This window comes from Microtus oregoni, unplaced genomic scaffold, assembly GCF_018167655.1.
Source record: "Microtus oregoni isolate MIOR12 unplaced genomic scaffold, Mior012 000042F_ref0000377, whole genome shotgun sequence".
NCBI classification, from domain to species: Eukaryota; Metazoa; Chordata; class Mammalia; order Rodentia; family Cricetidae; genus Microtus; species Microtus oregoni.
This window is the reverse complement of record NW_024543209.1, coordinates 16,912,465-16,936,611: the sequence shown is the minus strand read 5'-3', so window position 1 is coordinate 16,936,611 and position 24,147 is coordinate 16,912,465. Positions and strand designations below refer to the sequence as shown.

Genomic DNA, 24,147 nt, shown 5'->3' with positions numbered 1-24,147 from the left:
CAAGACTACACTTTACATTACAAAGATAAAAACACACATTTCCATACTAATGCCAAAATGCCAAAATGCTAAAAGCTGAAACACACACACACACATTCACACTTATTTTTACCTGATTAAGTGTTTGCCATATGTTCAAGTTATTTTTCTGCTCTCTTAAGAAATCAAAAGTGGGATAGTGGAAGGGAAATGGGGTGGTAGATCTAGAAAAAGGGAGGAAGAGAAATGAGGGTGAACATGGTCAAAAGTCAATTGTATGAATGTAAAAGCCTCAAAGAATAAGAATACTATATTAAAAACAGAAATCAAAAGTAAGTTCTAATATCCTGACTGTAGACACAGTTGCAGAACCTTTGTATATCTTAAAATTCATGGAGCTGAACACAAACCAAAACAGTCAATTTCACTTTATTCGTTTTAAAATAACATAAAGAGCCTAACACGAAAATGTGTTCTTACCTGCACACTCTATATGATGAACATATATACTTCTAAGGAGGAATAATCCCTTTTAATTTCCATTTTTAAAGTTTTGAAAAGACGGAGGCCTCTACACACACCATAAGCAAATCAATAACTGACCGGTTTAATGAGTCAGGGCAAGCTAGTTAAATTAAGCATTCAGCCGAGCAGCTCGACTGGCTTCTATTAAACATGACATAAATAATTAAAGAATCTAATGGAAAGGCAGATGCTAAAGATTAGTTGTAAAATATTTACATCATTTATCTTTTCTCTGATTATCCAATTTGAGGCTTACCTCAGAAACATTTGTTTCATATTTTAGGCAAAACACGTATTTTGGTCTAATAATTTACCTACTTTGGCTATAAGTTACCTGCTATGGAAATGAAATAGCTAAACAAGTATCTACTCAACATCGGATTATGTTCCAGCATTAGCCTTGCAAAGCAGATAGTGGCTTTCTCTGCATTTCAGAAATGAGTGCACAGGGAACTGCCTAGCTTGACAATGGTGCACGATTGTGTCAGGTGTTCTACAGAAACGTTCAAAGCACACAACTCAGCTCCGTCCAACATCTCCAAACAGAAGCCATATGGCTCTGGCAGTGGCTGTGTTCCTACTGGTCAAATATTCCAGGAGCAGTGACCTCTGACTTGGCCATGAAATAAGGACTGAAACTTCAGGTGTAGGTGTGTACTTCATTTCCACCTCGAGTCTAAGGCAGAAGCGACTTGGCTTTGAACAATATCCAGGAAGAATTACTGTATAGCAAGAGCAGGGGTAAATTTTCTGGGCAGCTACTTTGATTTAGTGGTTCATTCCTTGTACAACATGCTGTGTGTCATCCTCCTGGGTGTGACAGCTTGACCAGGCTAAGGGGTGTCCACCAAAAACTGGCAAAATATGCCTTGTCAAGATTTAGAGAAAAAAAAGACTTGACAAAAGTGGTTCCAACAGATATTACTATTAAAACATCAGCATAACAATAAAGCACATTCATCAGGGCACAGCATCATCTGATCCGCTAGGGACTCAAACTGAACACACTACAGAAGGGGAAATACCCTCACGTACCAACTGCTGGAGGCCTCCTCTGTCCGCAGATAAAAGCAGCTGCTTTCTAAGAATCTCAGCGGGGACTCCTGAACATGCACTACACTCCCTGTGCGATTCTAGTGGCTTCTACTTGCATCCTATCAGACGGGAATTCCACCCAAAGCATCTCAGGAACCACCTCACATCCTTCTCATATCAAAGAGAGGGAGGGACACGGTAAAAATGATTTTAGGTTCTGAGTTAGAAGTTGAGAGTCACCAGGAAGATATATTTGGCTAACACTAAGACAGAACTTGACTCTCTCTTGAGGACCTTGGCCCCATGGAAGGATTTATTTTCTGCAACCCTTTGCTGAGGCAACCGTACTGACCACACTCACTGTCTTGCATGTATCTTCCTTTCTTTTTTCTCAATGCTTGTGTTTAAGCTTTATCTTTACTAGAACCCAATTCTGCTTTCCTGTACCAAATAATCCTGATTCCTTTCAGCATTGAAGCTATTCAGAATCCCTCCCAGTTTGATGGTCTGAACTGAAGTCCCTAAAAGCATGGAGGAACTAACACCTAAGGCTACTGAGGGGGGCAATGTGGAGCTATCTGTTCCTTCACCACTGACAAAATAGCATGCTCGTGTACCAGATTATCTGAGTAAGATTCATGATCTCAGTTGAGCACAAACCTAGGCAGGAGTTTTCCTTTACAGAATCTAAGATCAGAACACATAGCACAGTGGTGCAGCTGGCATCTAACCTGTCCTCTGACCCCCTTTCTGTGCACTGGCCTACCTGTGCATTGTCAGTCAGACAGCAGCAGACTGGAAAGTCATCGAGGATGACATGCAGCAACTTCTAAACCCAGAAGCTGAAATCCTAGGCTACTGGTACTGTTCAATACTTTTCAAAGGCATGTGATGGAGTCCAGCCTCTGGCCCAGAGGAAGACATGGCATTCTTAGCTGCTAAAATAAAGACACTGCTCTTCTTTCCCTTAAGAGTTGACCTGGTGTGCTGCTGCATGCCTTTAATCCTAGTACTTGAGAGGCAGAGGTAGGCAGATCCTTGTGAGCTCAAGGCCATTCTGTGCTACACAGTGAATTCCAGGACAGGACAGCCGGAGGTACACAGTGAGATTCTGTCTAAAGAAAAAAAGTAAATCCAATCACAAAAACAGGCCAATTTCCTCAGGAAACCTCTCTGCTCTAGACATAATGTAAAAGACTAGAGACATAACTCAGTGTAGAACATTCGCCAAACATGGAGATGGCCCCAAGTTCAATCCTCAGTAAAACACAGACACACTCGGACACACACACACTTAAAAATGTAGGTTAATATAGTGGTCTCTGGCTATTATCTATACTCATGCTAACAGAGCTTTCTTATGCAATAGCTGTTTAGCCACTGCCCTCGCACCTGAGGGTGCCTCCTATTATAATTTAATAAACTTTCTGCCTGTTGTCTATACTACTCTGCATGTCTCATCTGAATTCATGTGACAGATCACAAGGTCTGGGAACCTGACAGAAGGTGTGAGCAATCCCAGTAACATTACTCCCCAAACTACATTAGTTCCTGAGGAATAGCCAAGTAAACGTGCAAAAAATGGCTAACAATAAACCATGTATGGGAGATGGAGGGATAGCTCAGGGGTTGAGAGCACTTGCTGCTCTTGCAGAGGATCCAGTTAGAGTCCCATAAAGCAGCTCACAACTGTAACTACAGTTCCAAGGAACTACCCTCTTCTGGTCTCCATGGGCATCAGGTACACACATATGGTACACAGATGTACATGCAGCCAAGACACTCATACACATAAAAAATAGATGGATTAAAAACATAAAATAAAACATGCCTGGGAGGTAGGGATGGAGGCAATGCTGGCTAGACTAAGGAGATCCAGATGTGCCTTGACTTGGGGTGGGATTACACTCCTTGGCCCCACAGTGACTACCTGAAGTGAAAAGGTGCACTTAGCAATCTGCCCCAAATCACAGCTTAGCACTCTGGAGAACTCATGTGCCCTCGATGCCATACACTGACTGAGGTCTGTGGCTCACTCTATGCCCAGCAACCCAAGAGAGCATCATGGTTAATGTCATCAAGAGAAGAGCTCAGCATCTCTGCAGCTAACTCACAGCTCTGGCAATTGAAGAGCCCACACTTGGTAACAGCCTTCTGGCTGGATTATATAAATAGATATATAAAAAGTAAAACAGAAACTCTGCAAAGGACAACCAGGCACAAGATAACCAAAGGGGTAGAAAAGCCACGAATACATGTGCAGCTTACAGGGTCTTGCTGGGACTGAAACTATCACATGCAAGAAACAAGAGTATCCAAGTGACCTGGTCTCCTCCAAATGAAAGAACCAGGTTTTTATCCTGGGCACTATATATACCCTGTCATCTCCCAAAGGCCACACCTGAAAAAGTCCAGATAAAATGCCCCCTTATTAGTATGTCAGGATGGGGATTCACTTTTAACAGAGGGACCCCAAAGGGGCACTTATACCCTATAGACTTAAAGTACAAATTAGTAAACCAGCATAAATTTCTCAAGGCTGAAAGCAGGCTGTGCTCTGCCTTTTGTATACCACACCAAGCTGGTCCAACTGCCCTCCTACATCAGTGCTTTCACTGGAGCTGAAGTAAAAGGAAGCTCAGGTCCTACAGTTGGCCGGTGAGTCTATGAACACTGTGTCCGGTATCTTGTGAGATTCTAATCTACTTCTTTTTAAACAAAGTAGGCTCCACCGATAGAGATCAGGGGGCTTCTTGAGAATAGTAACAAAGTTCAGTCCTAGAGATAAGAGATAAATCATATTGTGTGTGTGTGTGTGTGTGTGTGTGTGTACATGTGTGCACACGCCAGGGCCAGATGATTTTGTGGGATGCTTTCTTTGGCTATCTTGCTTTAAGAGACAAGATCTCTCAGGGAACCTAGAATTCATCAGGTGGGCAAGACTGGCTGGCCAGTAAACCTTGAGTTTCCTGTCAGGGTAGACTTTACCTATAAACTAGGACCTGCCCTCCCCTGCAATCCCCTTGCCACCTCCCACTTTATACTTGTTGTCTACTGAGTAGCAATGAACACCAGCAGCTCAATGTTTCTAATACTGGACATCCTAGGGAGCAAATTCAGTATTCACAGACACACAAGTTTAATCTTGACTCTTTCCGGAACTGGTATTAATAAAGCTCAACTGTAGATGGTTTATTCTAAAACTTCTACATATCAAAAGCAAGTGTGATACTATTTTATAAGATATTACCCAACAATAATATAATTATTTATAAATATGAAGCACTAATTATGAATAGTACCAAACTCCAGAAGCCTGCAAATGTCTTTTTAAAAAAGATGCAAGGCGCTCACTTAATGAGAAAACTCATAGAAGAGCATTTGCTACTCAGCTACCACGCCCTATGCTTTTTGCAAACTTCCTATCCAAACAGAAGATTTTCTAACTAACCAAAGCCCTAAATGCCTTAGACTCATTCACCATTTCACGTTTTGTTCCTCTAAAATAGTAAGGAATCAAAATTTAATTTGTTTGTTTTCGTCAAACATTGAAATATGCAATATGAGGATCCCCACATCCACCTAAAGACAACACACCACGTTTTATCATTCAGTAACAAAATTTTGATCCCATAGGAGAACCTGCATTGCCCAGGACAGCTCAACCTTGCAGTGTATGCTTGGCTCCAGCTTCCACATGATCTATTCGTAGATTGGACATTGCTATGTATGGCCCTGCTTTACTCCAGGAGTAGTATGGGCTCTAACTAAGCCCCATTATTTGGCTCAGGTGTCAGACTACAATCCAGTTGAGAGGTGGGATGGCAGCAAACAGAAGCTCTGCCTCCCATCCCATAAGAGCCAGTTTGTAGTCCCTGTTCCCAATTCAGACAATGGAGCATTACTTCGTATGTACAGAAACACACACACACACACACACACACACACACACACACATAAACACATACACACACACACACAGAGAGAGAGAGAGAGAGAGAGAGAGAGAGAGAGAGAGCTACCAAGTCAAGAAAAGACATTGGAACTGTACATGATTACTAATTAAAAGAACAAACAAAAGCCATATACACTACCAAATTAATATCACGTGTTAACTGTTGTCTGTCATCTGACTTCTCAGTTGTTAAAGCGAACATAAAAGACTGACAGCAACAATGCCAACCAATAATAGATTGGGATCTTTGAAACTGTGAGACAGATAAAGCACACACACACCACCACCACCACAACAACTACTACTACTTCTTTTGCTCTTTGGAACTCAATTCCCCCAGTTATCTGTTCCAGCGATGACTACAAAGACAATCAATCCTTCACAGTAAATGTTTCTTAAGGAATGAATGCAGAGTTTCAGAACTGCAGAGTAAGCACACTGCACAAAAGACTACACATCTTCCATTGCAATGTCTTTACAAATGTATCATCGCCACTGGCTATGAGAGAAGACACATTGGCTTGTGAGCACTTAGCCTGCTATTCTTTGCACTAGGCAAGAAGGCAGCAGTGGCAGAGGAGGCCAGGCAAGCACCAACACCGTCAATGTGTTGTCTTCTTTTTCTGAGACACAGTCTCACTGTGTAGTCCGCCCAGCCTGTACTTCACTTCCAGCCTTAGCCTCCTGAGTCCTGCAATTATCAACATGAACTACTATGTTCACTGTGTTTATCCAACTTTCTTGGAAAGGCTTTTAAGAAATCTGAAAGACATGGGCAAAAAGAAACGCAACAATAAATAGACAAACTTTCAATGATCAAATTGAAAATGAATAAAGAAAAGTAGTTGATGCCCCCAGGAACTTCCAAAGGGCAGAATAATTGCCAGAGGGTTGTGTGAAAGTCCACGTGGACTCAGCAATCAAAATGATCCAGTCTCCTACAGGGCCATCCATGAGGAGTAAAAAGTCCATCAGTAGGTCAACAATCTTTAACAGAGATCTCATTGAGATGCTTTTCTGTGAATTTTGTGTTTACATTGTATTGTCTGCAGCACAGGTAACACTTGCAATGGAAAAAAAATACAGTAAGACTTACACAGAAGAAATAATCTAGAGGAGGACTCAGGTCACATGAGTGAGTTCCTGTGCTCACAGGACAGAACAGGAGCCTGGTTTCTAGGCCTCTTTGACAAAGCCTTAGATAGACATGACACAGCTGTCACAGTGGCATGCGATGATTAATCCAAAATACCCGGTGATGAAATGACGTGACAGAAGGACAGGTCTCTGATGGGCTTTTCTTTTTATGTTCCAAACTAGATCAACCAAATGACTTTAAAGAGATTTCAGAAGGCTCCCAATTAGAGATGGAAGGGAAAATTTAAGATATATGATAGCATGATCCTTCAAACTAGTGTTTCTTTCTCTACAAGAGTCAGGTATGAATGGACTGACCATAATTCATTTAACTTCCCAGAAGAGTGACGGCCCTGATCCTGATCCAAAGCCTCTAGTTCTGTGACTAGGCCACACGATTAACAGTCAGTTGGAAGGACATTAAAATAAACCCATTATAGATGTACAAAACACGCCGGGACTAGAAGTGAAGCATACCAAAATCTGCATCTAGTTCATGATAGTAAAACCGTGCCTTCTAGGTTGCACAAGATGCTTTCCATTTATAGAGGGCTTCCTCCTAAACGATCAGTGTTTTTACACCTTACTACACAACTATGGAGTGTATAGCAATTTATTTCTAGTTTGGTCTCCTTTCAGTTTAGTAAAGAGATATCAATAGCAAGTGATCAATCATCTAACTAATAGATATGCAAAGACAAAGAAGCCCTTGGAAGGGCACATTAACCATCTAGTAAAGGAAGGCTCACTATGCAGGAGGCCAACAGCAGCATCAGCAACACAAAAGGCAGAAACCATAGAACATAAGCATATGTTAGAACAGGAACAAAATATGCAATGAGGTTTTAAATTAAAGTTATCAGTTTAATGCAGGAAAAGCAAATAATTGTCACAGGCAATATGCAGCTTATGAATGTCATTTTTTGCGAGGTATCCAGAGTTCCAAGGATGTAATGAAATAACTATTTTATCTGTTAATCTCTGTACTTTCCATGATGGAGACTTAATTAACAGTGATCTCTGCTGCCAGTCACTGACTAATGCCACAAATTCCTCCTCCAAAGCTCTAATAGGGCAGATGGCATCGTCAGTGATTGATGGCACCTTTGATGTGAAACAAAAAAGTTAAGGAAGAAAATTGATTTAACCTCATACATGAATGAACTGACAAACAGGCCACCCTCTCCAGACACAAACAACACTTATGATGGCAGAAGGAATGGTGGCGCAAAGATCTCTGAAAGTCCACATATCCATCCAAACAATAAAGTCAGTGTCAAAATGTATCATAATCATATTTTAAAGAATGCAGGAAATTACCAGAGGCTTACAGCAACCTAGAGTGTCTTTAATCCAGAAATATGAATGAAGTATAGTAAGAACCATATGCGTTTCTAACCTACTGTACACATATCCCCCACCTTGGCTCCATGTATCCTTGAAAAGCAATGGCCTTCTCTCAGGGTAAACACCCACAGCCTGTCAGGAACCAGAGCTCCTTCAAAGTCTCATTTCCAGAAAACTGCCACTATTTGGCCAGTGTGTCTGCAATAGCTGGCTTGTTTAACATGACCTGGCGTTCACCCAGTGAGAAAAGAGCCTTTTGGCCGGGGCATTTGTCAAAAATAATCAGTTGCCAAATGTTTAACATCATGGCTTCCTGAGGCGGTGAAGAACAGTTGGGACAAACAATAAGCAAATCAAGAGGCTTAAAAGAAAAAGTAAAGGATGTGGTATTCACGGGGGACTTGAGAAAGCACAGACATACTCCTGTGACTTTAGAAGGCTGACATGCACAGGACTCTGACTCTGACTCTCTCCTAACTCTGACAGCCCCTCCCCCCCCGTGTGTGTGTGTGTGTGTGTGTGTGTGTGTGTGTGTGTGTGTGGTGTGCTCACACGTGCATATGCTCATTCATTCAGGTTATAAATATGCTTAGTAAAGACTTGCAGAGGTGCCAAGCTCTCACCTTTCTCTAAATCTGAGACATTCTAAGAGCAAGTGAGGCAAAGAAAACTACAATTATAATAACCTATCTGACTGAGCAATGGAGGCATAGAGTAATGCTCACATAGGACCCCTATGCAAAAGCCAGGGAATTTATGGCTCTGTGTATTTATGAAAACATTTTGTTTAAATGCAAAAAATACACAAGATCTACAGTACAGGTATTACAAAATTAATTCAGTAAAGGCATCAATAAGCAACAACAATACCCAGACCTAGAGAGGTTAAGTGCTTGTTTTCCAGAGCTAACGCCTCAGGTTGTTTCTAATGTCTACTTCTCAAAAACAGCAACAAAATTCTCCCTGTGAGTATCTGCTTTAAACACAGGGCAGAGGTACTCAATAGAAAGAGATTGAGAAAGGCCAGAAATTAAACTCGGCACACAAAGACTTTCAATCAGCATTTAAAATACAGCCAGTCAAAGAACTAAAGAAAAACATTCCTACAGAACTACATGAAAGCTGGATAAAAATATCCCACTAAATAAAAAGTGCCATGAGTAAGACAAAAATCACACACACACACACACACACACACACACACACACACACACTCACACACTAAAATTTCAGTGTGAAAAGTTTATGAGCTGAAATAATAGTTCACTTCAATTTTTCAGGATGTGTGAACTGGCAGACGAGTTGATAAGTTCAAGAACAGGTTACTTGAGGCCTGAGGGACGCAAAGAAGAAAAATATCAGAAAAATGAACATGTGGGATTTCCGTGAAGGCCAGTCACTGGCCACCAAGCACATGGAGTACACATAATAGGAGTGTTTCAGAAGAACAGGAAATGGAAGGATAAAGAACATGTGGACAATAATGTCAATACCTTTTGAGTGACAGAAGAGGATCCGAAGAGGAACGGTAGGTTCTCTGTTCTTCGAAGTGGGATCTGGACCTCCATACATCACAAGTAAGTCACTGAAGGTCAAGTACAGACAAGTACTGAGGGAATCAGTTTAGCATGCACAAGGTAAGATGAATGGTTGATTTTTTTTTAATCAAAAGAAAGTAGAGGGAAGAAATCATTGGGATAAAGGAAAAAGACCATCAACCAAAACTTCTATGTCCTGAGCAGTCCCTCAAACATGAAGAAATTAGACATTCCTGGACAAACAGAATATAATAGGATCTGTATTACAGACTTGCTTTCCTAATAATACAAAACAGAGACCTTCAGGTTGAAAGGAAAGGGAGCTGGAAGACGCCCCCACCCTACATGAAGAAATAAGAAGCAGCGAAGGATCACTAGGTAGTTATGGAGACGGGATGAATGTGCAGGCAAATGGGAGATGCAGCCTTGAGGGTGGCAACACAAGGCCTGAGGGAAGGAAAGGCCTTAGTAGCAGCGCTAATACTGTTAAAGCCAAACTTACTCAAATCCAAACTAGACTGATGCAAATTAAAGACACCGCAATCTCTAAAGAAATCATTTAAAATATAATACAGTGAAAACAGCAAAGGGGAGAAAGCAGGACACTGGACTACACAGGCCATGCACTGAGCAGGCTGTGCCTTGAAGTGGGGCCTGGAAAAGAAGTCCTAAGCCCTGTGCCTGTCAATGAGACTTTTTTAAAGAGTGTGTTATAGACATAATCAAGTGAAAACGCCAAGGAACTAGTGCTTCAGAAGAGGGTGTTGTGTTACAGAGACAGCGAGACAAAACAATCTACAGCCTCAGGCCTGACTAACATGATCTCCAAGATCTCCAGCAGCAAGCAGAAATCAGGACTGGGACGACTCTCCCCCCAGCTATCCACAGGAATTAACTCTCTTAACTAAAACTCAACTAGAATTTTAGCCTGCAGAATCATGAGAGAATTCATTTCTGATTACTTATTTTGTTTTGCTTTTGAGACAAAGTTTCATGTGGCCCAGGATGGCCTGGAAATCCGAATTGCTAAGCAAGGGCAGAAGAGGGTTCAGTAATACTGGTTCTTCTCCTTCAGAGGACCCAAGCTGATTTGCGAAGGCTCAAAACCGCCCACAAGCCCAGCTCCAAAGGATCCAAACTGCTATATAGCTGAGGATGACCATGGACTTCCTATCCTCCAGCCTCCACCTCCCATGTGATAGGATTATGGGCATGCAGTGTTGGGGATCTAAGCCAAGGCAGACTCTACCAGCTGAGCAATAGTCCCAACCTAGTTTCTGTAGCAACCTACTTTTATGGAACTTAACCATAGCAGCTAAACATAAGGGCACTAAGGAGAAGCTGAAAAACATAAAATTAAATAAAATTGACATATAGTAGCTAAATCAACTTAATGTAATATCTAACTTTTAAACTGAACAAAAAACACAGAGATTCAACATGACACTACAAGACCATCGTGGGTATTAAGCTTGTTTGGACATAGTTTAACTTGTAAACTATAATGATTTCTTTTTTTTTTCCCTTTATTTAAAGACAGAATCCCTTTATATAGGCCCAACTGGCCCCAAACTGATGGCAGCACTGCCTCTGACCCCAGTGTGTGCTAATACATTCACCAAGATTACTTCTTTGTTGCCAACTGTAAGGGCCACATTCACCCAAAACATGTCCCTTTCCCAGGCAGCACACTTCCCATGGTGAGTTTAAGACCACTATAGCACATGCCATAAAAAAAAAAAAATCATCCAATTCTCTCTTGTGCTGGTCAGTTTTATATCAACTTGACACAAGCTAGATTCCTCAGGGAAGAGAGACTCTGCAAAGAGAAAATGCCTCCACCATATTTGTCTACAATCAAGTCTTTAGCCTATTTTGTTAATTAATGATTGATGAAGGAAGGCCCTGTCCACTGTGAGAAGTACCACCGTCTGGTAGGTGAGGCCAAGTATTAAGAAAACAGTCTCACCAAACCAAAAGGAACATGCCAGTAAGCTTGATTTCTCCTTCAGTTATGCATCCAGGTAGGTGCTTTGACTTCTTTCAGTGACAAACTGAAAGACATACACACACACACACACACACACACACACACACACACACACACACAGAGAGAGAGAGAGAGAGAGAGAGAGAGAGAGAGAGAGAGAGAGAGACTCTGAAATAAACCCTTTCCTCCTCGAGGTGCTGAGTCACAACAATAGAAACCTAATAAAAATGTATTTCAAATTGACCAACAATTTGCATACTTTCCACATCGCTCTAAACAGACTGATTTTTATTGGGCCCATATTCTATATCCCCCAGTGCTAAAAATTACTACTTATTCCATGTAGACCTTTTGTGTCTATTGCCATCTATTGTACTTCTGCTATTGTGATGTAAATATAACTCCAATGCTTCCAATTTAGGAGACAGTTATTATTTATTGTTAAGTGACATTTAAAATTTTCGAACCAGATTTGCAAAAGTTAACATTTTCACATGTATTATTTTTTGGAGCAGGAAAAGTAAGACAGCGTGTGTGGGGGAAGGTGGTGGCCCATGTACGTATATACCAGACATGAAATATGAACAAGTAATTCCCCAGATGACAAATACACAGCAGACTAAGGAAATGAGTCCCTCAACAATTCTATGAACCAGTAAGTTCATTACCAGCCTTTCCGCTCTACACATTGAATCACCTGAGAATTCTATTACCTACCTGATATAAAATACAAGAATTTCATCTTATTAAGAGGTGAATTAGTTGGTGCCTAAGGGGGCCTTTAGAAGGCTATGAGAGCAAAGACATCATCAACAAGGAAAGGATCATGAAATTCAGAGAGAAGTTACTGAAGAATATTGACTGCCTGGTTGTTAAGCAGTTTAACAGCTTGTTAACTTAGAAGTCCACTTTCCTCAATGGCCTGAGCATAACTAGCATCTTTAATGAATGCGGAAGACCAAACCCATACATGGTGCATCCTGCTCTTTGAACTAAAATTTTAACAGGTGACTTGAAGTCTTCTCAGCTTACACTGGAGAAATAATGTATCTAGCAAAACTGCCAAAGCTTTTAACAATGAAAATAAAAATGAAATCATATACATGTCTTAGGCCCTCTTATATAAATGTAAACTGAATACTGAAGATGAAATAGGGCTATTTGTCTGCTGTAAAAGAACCATATAAAAATTCCAAGGCTTCTCAAATACTCTAGAATCACGAAAACTACTAAGATCCCTGTCTATATTCAAAGGGGCTGCTTTTCGGTTTTGAAAGCAGGTATGTACACAGAGGGGAGTGGCTCAACATACAGGACTGTGGCCTCAGTTTTCCACATAGACATTATAAAGGGCCGGGTAAGCTCTCCACGTTCACTCCTATGCTCCCATTTAATTCTCAGGAGACATCTCTTCTGCGATGAACACACACACACACACACACACACACACACACACACACACACACACCATGAGCCATATTCAGCCAGTCAGTACACAGGCAAGAGACAAAGAGATATGCCACTGGCAAGAGAAGCCCAGAACCACAACATGCATGAAGGTACCTTAGGGTAACCAAAAATGATTGGCACACACTGGGTCTAGACTCCTAGGAATATTACATAATGTTGAGTTTGGAGCTGAAGGTTATAGGAGAGCCTTCAGGGCAGGGATTTCTCTACAAAGGATGAAGGGGATAAAAATGATTGTTAGGTAAGGCATTTATCCATTATGTTCCTTAGTAAGACAGAGATATCCAAAACTATTTCCAAACTTAGGGGTTTTATCCACAAAACAGTACTTTCCCCTTAAAATATAGTATAGTATAAAACAACATTTATAAATCAAAAGGGCATTCATAGAGAAAATGAGGGAAAGAAACCCTAGACAACAGTGTACTCTGCCCTGAAATTCAGTCTGTCTGCTCATGTGAGCATCCTTCAGCCTCATGCTACTTTGAGGCTCTATCAATCAGATCTGATGCTAGAAACTGAAGCTCAGTAAGCAACAGATGACTTAAAACTTCTTGTTGAGTTGAAAACTACTTGGGCATCTTGGGTTGGCTTGGTATTAGAGGCTGAACCATGGTACAAGTAGGCATCCTCCACAACGAGACTGAGATGTAAGCACAGTGAAGATGCTAGGTGTCTCAGAGAAAGGCTTGATTGAGGCTGCTGAATCAGACAACCCAGATCCAATTAGAAATGCAAAGAGCAGAATGCTGGATGGAGCCTACTGTCTTGCTGATAAGACAAAATTTTAATATCATCTTTTATCAGAAATAGTCAAACTATCAGCAAGTCAGACTGGTCCTTTCCCATTCATATCTTCCCTTCCTGGAAGTATTGAGAATCAGACGTCTAATAAAAGCTGATAAACCTGTATTATTATTTTAGTTAGAGTATAAAATTTCTAGGTTTCATTATGGCATTTTACTTTTTAAAGATTTATTTATTTTTGTTTTATGTGCATGAATATTTTGCCTGTATGTACTGTGTTCATGCCTGGTGTCTGAAGAAGACAGAAGAGGGTATGGGTTCCTTTGGAACTGGAGTTACAGATGGTTGTAAGCTAGCAAATGGGTGCTGGGTGTGAACCCCATTATGATATTTCCACACATGTATTGCATTATTGTTGTCATACTACGGTCCCCCATGATTCCTCAGTTTATTTAGTGATCCCTTTCTTTCCACTCAAATAGTCCCTCCTGGTACATACACACTAATTTACGCACACACACACAGAAATACCACACACAAATGTGCACGCATACACACACACACATACACACACTACACTAGTTTGCTTTTTATTGCTGTGATAAACATCATTACTAAAATCAACTTGAAGAGGAAAAGTTTTATTTCATCTTAGAGCCTACAGTCTGTCACTGAGGGAAGTCAGGGCATGAACTTAAGGAAGAAACCTGGTGGTAGAAACTGAAGTAGAGACCACGGAGGAACACTGCTTACTGGCTGGCTCCGCCTGCTTTCTTATGAATTCCAAAACCACCAATCAAACGGTGACACAGTCTACAGTGTAAATAATAATGATGATGATGATGATGATGATGATGATGATGATCCCCCCCCCCCCAGATCTGCCCAAAGGCCAATGGTGGAGATAGTTCCTCAATTAAAATTAGCTTTCCTCAAATGATTCTGGCTTTTATCAAGTTGACAAAACAATAACCAGGACACACACAAACGTGTACTCACACACACACACGTTTATGTGTATATATGTATGTGTGTATGTAGATATAAATATGAACTTCCCCAGTTAGTTTTTTCTCCCTCCTCTCCCTCACAATTTTCAGATGGCACAAACTATTCCCTCCCCCTTCTTCTGAGACTGCATTAGTCTCCTGATGGTTGTTTGCCAGTGCCGGAGATATGAATGGAAGAGTTCAGATGAATACCAACAGCCAGGGGCTGCTCAGCAGTCAGGTGGAACCATACACATATAGAGATGGAAGAAATAAGATTTTTTTTCTGTTTTTTGTTTTTTCAAAATCATCCAAAACACACTTTTACTTATCAAAACCCAGAAAATATTTAGCATTTAACAGTACAAAATCTATTTACATATTTTTCTACTTTCCTGGAAAGTATCAGTGGAGGGGGAAAAAGACGTTGTAAAATCCCATTAAAATATGAAATGAAACAAAGAAGGCATATTCAACAAAAAATGCTGGCATAACTGGATATCAACAGGTAGAAGATTGAAAATAGATCCATATCTATCACCGTGCACAAAACTCAAGTCCAAATAGATCAATGACCTTGATATAAAGCCAACCACACTGAACCTCAAAGAAGAAAAAGTGAGAAGTACACTTGAATGCATAGGCATAGGAAACCATTTCCTAAATATAACCCCAGTAGCACAGTCACTGAGAGAAACAATTAATAAATGGGACATCCTAAAACTGAGAAGCTTCTGTAAAGCAAAGGATATGGTCAGCAAAACAAATACAGCAGTCTATGGAACAGGAAAAGATTTTCACCAACCCCACATTGGACAGAGGTCTGATCTCCAAAATATACAAAGAACTCAAGGAATTGGCAACAAAGGAACAAATAATACAGTAAAAAATGGGTACAGACTTGAACAGAGAACTCTTAACAGATGAATCTAAAATTTCTGGAAGATACTTAAGGAAATTCTCAGCGTTCTTACCCATCAGAGAAATGCCAATCAAAACAACTCTGAGATTCTATTACACCTGTAAGAATGGCCAAGATCAAAAACACTGATGACGGAGGATGTGGGGAAAAAAGGGTACAGTCCTCCATTGCTGGTGGGAGTGCAAGCTGGTACAGCCCATTTGGATGTCAATGTGGTGATTTCTCAAAAAATTAGGAAACAACCTTCCTCAAGACCCAGCAATACCACTTTTTGGTATATACCAAAAGATGCTCAACCGTGCCACAAGGACATGTGCTCAATTATGCTCATAGCAGCATTGTTTGTCATAGTCAGAACGTGGAAACAACCTAAATGTTCCTCAACTGAAGAATGGGTAAAGAAAATGTGCACTTACACAATGGAATACTACACAGCAGAAAATAACAATGACATCTTAAAATTTGCAGACAAATGGATAGATCTAGAAAACATCATTTTGAGTGAGGTAAACCAGACCCAGAAAGACAAATATCATATATACTCACTCATAAGTGGCTTTTAGACATAAAGCAAAGAAAAATCAGCCTACAATTCACATTCCCAGAGAACCAAGACAAAAATGAGGACCCTAAGAGAGACATACATAGATCTAATCCACATGGGAAGTAGAAAAATACAGGATCTCCTATGTGAATTGGGAACATGGGGATCATGGGAGAGAGTAGAAGGGGAGGGAGAAGAAGAGAGGAAAGTAGAGAAAAATATATTGCTCAATAAAAACAAATTTAAAAATCACATCTGAAGTCAGGGATGGTAATGCCTCCAGAAGATCCTTTATTGTATAGGGTTGTTTTGGCTATCCTGGGTTTTTTGTTTTTCCTTATAAAGTTGATTATTGTCCTCTCCAGATCTGTGAAGAATTTTGATGGGATCTTGATGGGGATTGCATTGAATCTATAAATTGCCTTTGGTAGAATTGCCATTTTTACTATGTTGATCCTCCCAATCCAAGAGCAAGGGAGGTCCATCCATTTTTTGGTATCCTCTTCAATTTCTTTCTTCAATGCCTTAAAGTTCTTGTCAAATAGATCTTTTACTTCCCTGGACCCAGCAATACCACTCTTGGGAATATACGCAAGAGATGCCCTATCATATGACAAGAGCATTTGTTCAACTATGTTCATAGCAGTATTATTTGTAATAGCCAGAACCTGGAAACAACCTAGATGCCCTTCAATGGAAGAATGGATGAAGAAAGTATGGAATATACACACATTAGAGTACTACGCTGCGGTAAAAAACAATGACTTCTCGAATCTTGCGTGCAAATGGATGGAAATAGAAAACACTATCCTGAGTGAGGTATCCCAGACCCAAAAAGATGAACATGGGATGTACTCACTCATAATTGGTTTCTAGACATAAATAAGGTTCACAGAGTCTACAATAGGTGAATCTAAAGAAGCTAAGTAAGAAGGTGAACCCAAGGAAAAACATATAGTTATCCTCTTGGCTAAGGGAAGTAGACAAAATTGCCGGGGAGAAAATTGGGATCTTGGGGGTGGGGTGGGATGGGGGTAAGGGGAGATGGGGAGAGAAAAGTAAGAAGGGAAGGAGGGGGGCCTTGGGGAAACAGGAGGATTGGGATAAAGGAAGGTTGGACAGGGGAGCACGGAACCACAATTCTTAGTTAAGGGAGCCACTTTAGGGTTGGCAAGAGACCTGACCCTAGAGGGGCTCCCAGGTGCCCAAGCCGAGGTCCCCAGTTAGTTCCTTGGGCAGCTGAGGATAGGGAACCTGAAATGACCCTATCCTAGAGCAATAATGACGAATATCTTGCATATCATCATAGAACCTTCATCTGGTGATGGATGGAGATAGAGACAGAGACCCACACTGGAGCACTGGACTGAGCTCCCAAGGTCCCAATGAGGAGCAAAAGGAGGGATAACATGAGCAAAGAAGTAGGGACCACGAGGGGTTCACCCACCCACTGAGACAGTGGAGCTGATCTATTGGGAGCTCACCAAGGCCAGCTGGACTGTGACTGAAAAAGCATGGGATAAAACTGGACTCTCTGAACATGGCGAACAATGAGGACTGATGAGAAGCAAAGGACAATGGCACGGGGTTTTGATCCTGCTTAATGTGCTGGCTTTGTGGGAGCATAGCCAGTTTGGATGTTCACCTTCCTAGATATGGACGGAGGGGGGAGGACCTAAGACTTTCCACAGGGCAGAAAACCCTGACTGCTCTTTGGACTGGAGAGGGAGGGGGAAAGGAGTGGGGGGAGGGGGAGAAGGGTGGGAGGAGGGGAAAGGAAATGGGAGGCTGGGAGGAGGTGGAAACTTGTTTTTTTTTTTCTCCTTTTCTCAATAAAAAAAAAAAAATCACATCTGACACATTACCAACCATGGTCTTACAGAATGGGGAAAGAAAACTTAGGTCTATGAATTTTTACTTTAAATATATATACATTAGAAGGGTACTAAAGCAACAAGAGAGTGGAGATAGATAAAAAAGCATGTTATGGATCCTAATTGACACAAGAAAGAGCTTATTGCTAACCTGTGAGATGGTGAGGCACCAGCAAATGCTAGATGGGGCAAAATGTTTTCAATTCACTGCTGTAACTACTATTTCTAATAGCATATGCAAATGTAACAATGCCACACACTTTCATAGATACTTTTGTTCATTTCTGTCAATAGTTTTTGAATAATCTGAAAGACAATACATTAAAAACAGTACTGCAGATGTCTCACAGGGATACTTCACTCCTTGTATGCCTGTTAATGGTGAAGTCTTGCTCCCTTTATTTTGCATTTATTTCGTATCCACTATGCAAATTGCCAAACAGAATGCCAGACTCTTGACAAAGCCCTCTGACAGCCTCAGCTGACCTATTTTCCATACCTCGTTAGTAGAAATTCTGGAGCTCCCCCCCTAAGTAACTTTCCTTTTCAACGGTTGTGGGGTGAAGGTGCATGCACTGGAACATGCTTTCTCATAAGAGTTGTTTTTTTTTAACAAGTCACATGGATGTGAAAGGACCAGAATTCTCTTGTGTGGGCCATCTTTATGAAAGTCTGCGGTGAGAAGCATCCCAGGACTACAAAAAGACCATATTGTACTAATAATCTCATCAGGATAGCTTCCTTTTTGGGGTACTAAGACTCAGAGCTATTACATAAACTGATTTTTTACCTGGACAGTTTCAGCCCCTTGTGCCCTTCCTTCCCTTTGCTGCAGTTTTGTATTTCCATCATGTTGCTCTCCTCAGCACCTTACCTTATTTGGGTCTGAGTGGCCAGGAAATGAATGAATAGACTTCATCTACAAAATGGCATGCCAATGTGGCTGACTATATCCACATAAAACCTAAGAGGGCTTAGAAAGAAATTCTAGACAAAACAAATCAAAGTTAAGCACAGCTTCAAGGTAGCAACATTTTCTCAAGTGGGCTCTGACAGAAGCAAGCAGAGGTACAATTCCTTTAAGAGAAGGCTTCCTGACTCAGTGGTAGCAGCAAAAACCGTGCATATCCTTTAAGAAGGTTTCCTCGTTCATGGTAGTTGCAGGAACAGCTCTGACTCTTTCAGGAAGCCGAGCACTTGAATGGGGTTTGTGGGCAATGTTCTGCAAGTTACTTGGTGGCAGCATGGGCCAACTGCTTCCCAGAATTGAGGTGGTGAGCACAGCTCCCACCTGGGAGTCCCAGAGTTGGCAGTAAGGGTACTTCCACCAGATTGAAAGGCTGAGAGAGGCAAAGCCAGAAACCAAGACTACCCAAACCACACAGCTTACCACTTTACAATGTTCCTGGTCAGAAAATGAGACAGATTTGTACAGAAATTAAACTTTGAACAGGTCACAGTGTGTTTATGCTTCAGAGGGAAAAGAAAAGGTGTAAAGACAGTCATAAAAAATTATTTTAAATAATAAAACAAAGTTTTTTAATGAGACAGAGTATAGTCAGAGATTAAAGGAGTAAAGAAAAATAAGCCACATAAAGATGGAAAATACACAGAGAGTCTGGATTATATATACTATTTTATTTTATTTGAATTTTTGACTGTGAATGAGCTAAGTACACAGAGACATTTAATTGTATGAGCTCCTAAGTTAAACCAACATACACGTTTTAAAGGTATCTTGATTTCAAAATTTGGGTCTAAGGATATGTTGTTTTGGAAAAGAGGTTCTGCTTTTGTTTCCAGAGAAGATAGAAAGCTGTGGATTCCTTACTGGTTAATATACTTTGATTAAATAAGACCCCGCTGAAGAGGCTCAATATGGACTTTGCTAGCCATTTGGGCAAGAAACTGCTCTAGCTTGGACTGATTGATGCTGTATAAATTGGACATGCAGGACCCACCAAAAAGTGACTGCTAAACATTCCAAAAGATAGAATGGTCCTTCAGGGTTCCTGCTTCACAGAAGAAACCTCAAGACATTCTACAAGATATAGAATAAAGTGACTGACAAACTGCCAAGATAGGCGAAAGATTCTTTCAAACTTCCTGCTTCATGGAAAAGTCTGCTGAATACTATGGGCTTGTAGTCTGACGATGGATGCTCCAATGATACAAAACAACGTTGGGTAACTGTCCAGGCAGCATGATGTTTCTGTCCATTCTAGAGCTTTGGAAGTTGCTTACAATGTACTTTCTATTAACTTAGGTAATATTATATTCTTCCAGGGTCTTTGATGGAGAATAGATATAAATATTGTAACTGTAATTTTCGCTTGATATTTGTTTTCTTATATGTAATTTTACTAATTATTACTATGTTAAAGTTAAAACGTTCCTTTTTATTTAGACAGAAAAGAGGAGATTATATGGGATGTCCTTGTTGCTTTTATTGGTTGATGAATAATGCTATTTGGGCCAATGGCTTAGCAGAGACAAGCCAGGCAGGAAATCAGAGATGGAGAGAGAGAAAGAGAGAGGGGGAGGGGAGGGGAGAGAGAGAGAGAGAGAGAGAGAGAGAAGAATCATAGAGATGTCATGTTGTTGGCAAAAAAGAAAGATGCCAGTCACTAGCCAGAACCTTACCAGTAAACCACATGCCCAATTTATACAGCATACCATCAATCAGTCCAAGCAAGTAGACCACAGCCTTGTGGTGATACACAGATTAATAGAAATGGGTTAATTTAAGATGTAAGAGATAGCTAGAAATATGCCTAAGCTATTGACCAGTCTTGTAGTTAATATAGTCTCTTTGTTATTATTTGACTCTAAGCGGCCAGGAAACAAACGAGCAGTCTCTACCTACAAAATGGTACCCAACAAGGTGCCACATAGCTACCAAAGGAGTAACATGCTAGACCCTTACCAGTAAGCCACAGCCTCATGCAGATAGAAACAGATTAATCGAAATAGGTTCACTGAAGAGGTAAGAGTTATTTAATAAAAAGTCTGAGTTAAAAGGCCAAATAGTGTTGTAATTAATACAGTTTTGTTTGATTATTTGGGTCTGGGTGGCCAGGAAACGAACAACCAGTCTCAGCCTACACTTGCCCCTTTTTACTTTCTTCTTGTTGTTTATCTCAGCATCTTAGGTAAGTCAATTATTTCTGTAGAGTGATATATTCCTATGGAGTGGACAATAAAGAAAGGAGATACGCTGTTGGGCGAGGGGCTAAATATCTTGAGTTGCTCTCCTTTCTGAAAGCTCTTAGGACTCTGGAACATAGGGTACCTTTTGTGTCACACATGGTATATTTGCCATCACAACCTGGATCTGCACCATGGGAAGATGGCAGCAACTTCAAGGTCTTGTCAAAGTGCTAGGAGTTTAATGGTTCTTATTTCCAAAAGGCCTGGACTTTTCCATTTTTATTTGTCTTTGTTCATTTTGTTTTTTTGGATGACCTATTCCCAGGGAGGTACATTTCCCTGAATCACATTACCTTAAGTACACATGAAATCATGACTTATTGTGGTGTGCTCCTCTCCTCAAAACTCATTTATATTATCATCCTTTGTTGTCTCTATTGGCCACAGTGTGATGATTTCAAAGTTTATGATCATACTGTGGACTCTATAGTTTTTTTTAGGAAGAAGAGTCTTCCTTTATTCCATCTTCTATACTCATTTACTGAGCACTCTAAAGATAACTGACAGTGAAGGAGGAAAGGCCAGTTTTAAAGCAAAGAATAAAAGAGTACAATGTCTTGACAATTAAAATGTGTTATCAAGTTGAGGTGGGGATGGGGCTGAGCTGAGGGCACATATCCAGGTTCGTCGGATACCTACCCACCTCTTAGCACAACAAAAAAAAAAAAAATGAACCAGAACTTTTTAATCAATTCTAAATCATAAACTAACCATCTGGTGTTTCCCAGATACAGAATAAAGTTACAGTGAACCACATCTGTGATTCCTATAAGGTCCTCTAGATCACCTTTTGGGAGGCCAACAAGTCAATCACTGCTTTATATGGACTACATTGGGACGTGCTATGAAGGCAGCATCTGTGGCTACAATCCTGCCACCAATTAAAATGCTGGATTCTTTCCAAGAAGGACTTGCTTAACACTATTGAACAATTGTTTTTTTTTTTAAACTTGTGTTTATTCCCTACCTGAACTCTGTCAAAACGACCTTAGAATCTAGATCAACTTTTCTTTCCAATCTAAAGGAATTGGCATGTCACCATCAACTGCATATCAGTGAAGCCCAATCCCCTTCCTACCAAAGACACATCTAGCACATTGTCGGGCCTCTGCCATGCGTGCCTCACACTTAACTGCAAACACAGCGAGACTGCCGTAGTCCCATTTTAAGTAAAAGCACTTGCTTTCTCAAGTGTTAAGTCAAAGTGTTAAGTAGAAGTTGACATGTTTTTGACTCATTTTAAAATAGCAAGTTATAATAATCAGCCGACACTGTATGAAGCATGAAACTCAATCTATAAATCACATGTCTATAGAAAGACTGAGCAAGGAAAATGTGAAGAACAAACCTGAAACATGTCTCTATCATAAATTACAATTACCAATTTGTCATCAACTGTTGGAAGAATTTCTAAACTACAATCCCGATATTGGGGTGCCTTTTCCATAATACTCCCAACTAGTCCTAAAATCAAATCACTGAAATAAATATTAACAGATTTATTGAGTGAGTGTCTGCTGTGTGTGGTGGCAGGCACAGAGGAGAGAAGAGGGCATCCAGGGATGTACTGACTGGAGTTATGGGAGGCTATGGGCCATACAATGTGGACGGAAGAGTAGCAAGTGCTCATAATCTCTGAGCCAGCTCTCCAGGCCCCTACCCTAGTAAAGTTATCAATGTTTAAATAACTTGGCATTTGGACAGTAAAATTTAGCAACTATGTTTACTTTAAGCTTTTTGAAACATAATTTCCTGCACAAAAAAATGGTTCAAAGAATGCCCTTAGTGAAAAAGAAGCCTCGTTTCCTTACTATACACACACAACTAGCAGCACTTGGGCTTGGGGCAGACTGTGGATTTACAGTAATAGTTTTCCAGTAATAATTGTGGATCCTAGAATGTTCTTTTTCATTAAAATAATTGTTCATTTGTCGATGTTCTTTGCTTGGCTTTATGTGGTATTTGTCATCAGACACCACAGCTCCTTGGACACGTGCCTATTTTTTTTCTAGTTTGACATTTGGCTACATAATCTAAAGGTCAAACTAATGTATAGAAGCCTTAAGAACACTTCTCCTTCTGTGCTCATGGATGAATCCCGAAGAGTTTCAAGTCCAACATTCCTTTCATTCTACTTGGTCCCTGCCTATCTCTAGAAAAAAGACAAACTGAAAAGTCACCCTCAAGCTTAAGACAAGACAGTTAAAGCATCCCAACTGACCTTGGCTTTCAGAAAGAATGCAATGGATTAGTAGTTCTCAATTAGGCAAGGTCTCAAACTGGGAGAAGCAAGTGAGATTTATGTGTTGAGAAACTAACTGAAGGAGTACACACACACACACACAAAAAGCTAAAAATGAACCTTGACAAGGTGCCAGCGACTAAATAACTTAAGCAACATTAAACCATGATGGGCTGAGCATGCCTGGAGAGATGGCAGAGTAACTAATGCATGTGATGCTATAGCAGGGGATGCATGTGGATGACATAGGCAACCACATGCACTGATGCAATAGGTCACGACCACATGTAACTCTAGCTCTGGGAGGAGAGCACCCTCTTCTGCTATCCTAATGTGCCCTCACACAAATGGCATAAACACATGCAGACACACACAAAGGCACTGAAATAAAAATAAACAGCCAAGTGTGGTGGCCCAAACCTTTAATGCCAGTACCCAGGAGCAGTGAGTTAGAAACATAAAGAGTTATACACACACACACACACACATATATATATATACATATGTATATATATAAATCAAATATTAAGGAAGTAACAATAAATGGGATAGAATGAAAGAAGAGCTTTACAAGTCTCATTCATTTTCTCTTGGGAATGTGAGACTGTAGACACACGAGACAATGGTTCTAAACAAAGCTTGA

General features: G+C 40.5%; 1 protein-coding gene across 1 annotated transcript in view; it reads right to left on the bottom strand.

Annotated features, from left to right (window-relative positions):
• Window positions 1-24,147, bottom strand: part of Cdkal1 (CDK5 regulatory subunit associated protein 1 like 1) — a 532,123-nt gene that overhangs the window by 194,373 nt on the left and 313,603 nt on the right.